Raw genomic sequence first — 5,486 nt, 5'->3', positions numbered from 1 at the left:
ATTTATGTACTATCTATTACCTTTTGATGTTGTAAGAAAAATAGTTATGTGTAATTTGTGGATACTGACTTGATGTGCACAATATCTATTATCTTTTTATGTTGTAAGAAGAATATTTATGTGTTGGTTATATGGATATTGACTTGGTGTGTTTAGATACATCGGTACATTTTTATTTGTGATTTTCTTAGTGAATTAATAATATTAACTTAATTTTATGATTTGCTTGGTGATAATATTGGGTTTTCACTATTTCAGAAATCGAATTTGTGTCGTTAAACAATACTGATATTACATCGATTTTCCACCGCTACAAAACCGGTGTCATTAACTAATATTACATCGGTTGTATACCGCTATCAAAACTGGTGTTATTAACATATAATATTACATCGATTTTACACCCGATGTCGTTAAGTGATACTACATCGGTTATAACCCGATGTCTAAAATGGCAGACCTTTTACATCGCCTTCATAGACATCGGTCGAAAATGTAATAGACATTGGTGGAAAATCGATGTCTATGAGGGTTTTTGTTGTAGTGCTCCATCCATCCAGTCTATTCCTCAGCACTTAGCGGGTCGACCTGAGCTGCCCTGATCACACCCGGGTGGGATAATAAGCACTACGCGACAACAGGTCAGGGAATCGTAACCACCTATCAGAGAATACCTGCTGCATGTCAGGGGAATATTCCAATAGTTGGGGTCATCTGCAAGTATAACCTTCCTCCAGTCTATAGGAGAAGGTCACGTGACCTCCACCACCCGACAAGTCTTGACACCCCACACCCTCTTACAGGGGTCAGTCTCCAGAAGGTACACACTGTCATATAAAAAGGGGCGTCCTCTCCCTTGCGCAAGTACGCTCACTCGCACACTTGTCTACTTTTCTTCTTCCTTCATACACCGTTCTTCTGGGAAAAAGTACCTGACTTAAGCATCAGAGGGTCTGCTCTAGGGACTTTTTCCCTGGTTCTTGGTGTCTAACGTTCCGTGTGCTTGTCTAAGTGTGCGCAGAGTTCTAGTACTGCCAGCTCAGACCCATTAGTCCTTGAGGGATGCGTGGGGGTCTATTCTCCGAAGCCCGCAAGAACGCAGTATCACAGTCTCTCCTCCGTTAATGCCAGCGACACCTCATTCGACCTTCATCCGACTCAGATTCCGGACAGGATCAATTTAGCGTCGTCTGTGGGAACTTTCTTCACCTGTTCTGGAGCATGAAGATGGAGGACACTAGAAAAATCACCGTAACCATGATGGCAGGAGAATACAAACTGTTCAGGGAAGCCAAGAGGCGGGCAACCTCCGAAAAATAGACTACCGCTTCTCGACCATACAAGATACCGACAGTTTCTAAAGATCTGACTCACGCTTCTAACAGAGGGTCCAAAATAAAGCAGCCTGAGGAGTTTCCCCCGACCTTCTATTGGGAGTCGGGCCTCAATTACTATCACAAGGGCCCGAACGACTATAACAAGAAAGAGCAGCCGCGGGCTTCTATGGCAGAAATCTCCCCACCCAGGGATTCGAATAAGGGTAAAGCTATAGTCCTCAGGGAGGAGCCTAGAGTGGAGCATGAGGAGCAAGTGCCCTTCTCTACAAGGGAACTCGAGGAAAATTTACCCAAGGGGTATAAGCCTCCTGCTATAGGAGAATAGGATGGTAGTAAGGACCCGGAAGATCATCTCCATAAGTTTAGGAACGCTGCCTTGTTGCATCAGTACAGCGATGCTATCAAGTGTCGAGTGTTCCTGAATACTTTATCCGGCTCGGCATAAAAATGGTTTGACGGATTGCCGAATGGGTCCATTACTTGTTTCCATGATTTTAAAACCATCTTCCTGCACCACTTCGGCGGCAGCAAGAAGTACTAGAAAACTGACCATTGTCTCTTTGCTCTGAAGCAAGGGCCAGCCGAGCTCTTACGAAGTTATATCAAGCGCTTCAACCAGGTGGCTCAGGATGTTACATCGGCCACCTCTGAAATACTGATGAGCGCCTTCTATCATAGGCTAGTAGAGGGGGAATTCTTCCGAGACCTCATTCGGGATCCCGTGAAGAACTTCGATGAGATGTTGGGGAAGATCGCTAGCTATATCAACGTGGAAGGGCTTATGTTGCTTGGCGCAAAGCAGACAAAGCGCCTACTCCTGCCAACAAGACAGAGAAGAGGTTGCCTCAGCCGATAGCTCAACCTCTTCCGCGTACCCCGGGACGCTCGACTGCCTTTGGTCTCGGTCAGGATCCCCGACCAGTTCCACGTGTAGCAGCTGTTCAAGCCCCATGGCCCGGGCCATGGGGACCTCATTACTATACTTATCACCGGTCCCACACCCACACCATGAGTGATTGCTTCCAATTCGCTTGTGATTCTCGGCATGCGGTTAAGCTAGGTCTGCCCCCACCTGAACTCTTGCCCAACCTCCAATGGTTGGTGGATGGTCAACAAGCTGCCGCAGGTTTGGCAAGTAGACCCTGACCTGATAGTGCTGGGCAGGGCAGTCAGCAACCTGGCTGCAGCTAGGAGCCTTGGGAAACCAAGGAAGAAGAGAACCGGGGAAATGTGGCCATCCCCGAGATAGGCATGATCTCAGGAGGACCTACAAATGGAGATTCTACCCGGGCCAGGAAGTCTCATGAACGGCGCTTGGAGATACACGTCGTAGGATGTAGTCGGGAGCAAGCTGTCGGACCCATAATCAGCTTTGGTCCACAAGATTTGGAAGGGTTGAAGCTTCCTCATGATGATGCTCTCATAATTAAGGCTGTTATAGCCAACAGCTGTGTGGCCAGAGTTTTCATAGATACTGGAAGCTCTATCAACGTGTTGTTCAAAAGTGCATTCGAGAGCAAGCAAATCGATGCCAACAAGCTTCAACCCATGGCTACTTCATTGTACGGTTTCACCAGCAATGAGGTACAACTCTTGGCCAGATCAAGCTAGCCATATCTTTGGGTAACGAACCTCTGGTATGGACCAGGAGGAGCACCTTCATAGTCGTGGATTCGTCTTCTTCATACAACATCATCCTGGGAAGACCAACACTGTATGAGTTCTGGGCAGCAGTATCCACTTTCCACCAAAAGATCAAATTTCCCGTAGGAGATCAGGTCGGGGAAGTCAAGGGAGAGCAATTAGTATCCCGCAGATGCTATGTAGACATGGTGAAGGTGGAAGTTCGTAAGGCCCAAAGAACCTAGGATGGCAGGATCCACGCCATCCAAGAAGAGCCTTTGCCTGTAGCAGAGGAGTCCATCCTTTGGGAGGAGGTCCAGCTCTATCCTAATCACCCAGAGAGCCTCACCCGCATATCCAGTGACCTACCTATCTAAGTCAAGATAGACCTAGTCCAATGCTTGACCCGCAATAGGGGTGTCTTCGCTTGGTCCCCTGAGGAGCCACCCGGAGTCAAGCCCAAGGTGGCCGAACATAAGTTACATCTTTTGCCTGACTCTCGGCCGGTTAAGCAGAAGAAGAGGAATTTCTTGGTCGAGCAGAATAAGATCATCCGAGCTGAGGTGGATCAACTCAGAAAAGCAGGTCATGTTAGAGAAGTACAGTTCCCGTCCTGACTCTCTAATGTGGTTCTGGTTTCTAAGCCCAATAATAAGTGGAGGGTTTGCATCAACTTTCGTGACCTCAATTGTGCTAGCCCCAAGGATTGTTACCTGCTACCCAGGATCGATTAAATGGTGGACTCGACCTCAGGCTGCGAGAGGATCTGTATGCTGGACACCTACCAGGGTTATCATCAAATCCCACTGGCACGGGAAGATCAAGAAAAGGTCAGTTTCATTACAGTTGATGACACCTTCTGTTATACTGTCATGCCCTTTGGACTAAGGAATGCAGGGGTGACATATCAAAGAATGATGGATAAAATCTTCAAAGAGCAGATAGGTCATAATGTTGAGGTTTATGTGGGTGACATACTCATCAAGTCCACTCTAATCGTTAATCTGATTACCGACATTGAAGAGACTTGCAGCACATGATGGCAATATGGATTGAAATTGAATCCGTTGAAGTGCCTGTTCGGGGCTTGGGTAGGAAAGTTTTTGGGATACCTCGTTACTGAGCGAGGAATTGAAGCCAACCCTGAGAAGGTTCAAGTACTTCGAGACATGAAAGCCCCTCAAAATATGAAGGAAGCCCATAACCTAGTAGGCAGGATAATTGCACTGTCTAGGTTTATATCCCGGTCAACAGATCGAGTGCTACCCTTCTTCAAAGTGCTCAGAAGAGCGGCCAAGTTTCAGTGGGATGAAGAATGCAATCAGGCCTTTGAAGAACTAAAGAAGCACTTGGATACCTAACCCTCTTTGTGTAAGCCTACGGCGGGAGAGCCACTTTGAGTGTATTTGTTAGCCACCCTTGAGGCCATAGGGGTAGTGTTGGTCAAGGATCAAGATGATGTACAGTGGCCAGTGTACTTCTTCAGTCATTTATTGAAAGGGGTCGAGTCTCGATACACGACCCTGGAAAAGTTAGTCTACGGATTGGTACTCATGGCTCTCCACTTAAGACCCTATTTCTTGGCACATCCCGTTATAGTCCTGACCAATAGCACCATGGGTAAGGCTCTCACTAATGTGGAAGTGACGGGTCAGCTCATCAAATGGGCAATTGAGATAGGAGAGTATGACATACAGTACGAACCCCGCACGACAATTAAAGCTCAAGCCCTGACTGATTTTCTGATAGAGGTTCATCAGGCAGATTTTGAAGAAACTTGGAAGGTTTATGTAGATGGGTCGTCCACTCAACAGGGAAGCAGAGTGGGGATCCTTTTGATATCCCCTCAAGAGGATATCTTACAGTTGGCTGTTCGATCAAATTTCAGAGCCACCAATAATGAAGCAGAATATGAGGCTCTATTGGCAGGGCTACAAGCAGCTCGACATGTCGGGGCTGCTCGGGTCATTGTATATTCGGATTCTCAGCTGGTAGCTCAGCAAGTGGCAGGAAATTTTGAGGTCAATAGTCATAAATTACAAGTATACCGAGAAGCATATGAGAAAATGAAGGAGGACTTTAAGGAGGTCACAGTGACTAAGATTCCTCAGGCAGATAACCAAAGGGTCGATGAACTAGCTAAAATGGTCAACTCCTTGACCACTTGGGTGATGGATAGGTCAATAGCCCATACCTTCCTAATAGCTCAAGTAGACTTGCAGAATAATATTGAAGAGACGATCAACTGGAGGACCCCGATGATCATTTATTTTCAGCAAGGTGTCTTGCTAGTTGATCCAAAAGAGTCCAGGTTGATCGGGAAGAGAGCTCATATGTACACCCTGATTTGAGATCAACTGTACAAGCGAGCATTATCTAGACCACTGCTCAAATGTGTAGGATCGGAGGAGGCAGAATATGCTCTATGGGAAATACATCAGGGATGTTGTGGTAGCCATGTAGGAGGAAGGGTGTTAGCCCGGAAAGTATTGCTGGCCAGGTATTTTTGGCCCACTCTGCAAAAGG

This window comes from Zingiber officinale, chromosome 5A (genome assembly GCF_018446385.1).
Source record: "Zingiber officinale cultivar Zhangliang chromosome 5A, Zo_v1.1, whole genome shotgun sequence".
NCBI classification, from domain to species: domain Eukaryota; kingdom Viridiplantae; phylum Streptophyta; class Magnoliopsida; order Zingiberales; family Zingiberaceae; genus Zingiber; species Zingiber officinale.
Note: the sequence above shows the minus strand (reverse complement) of the source record.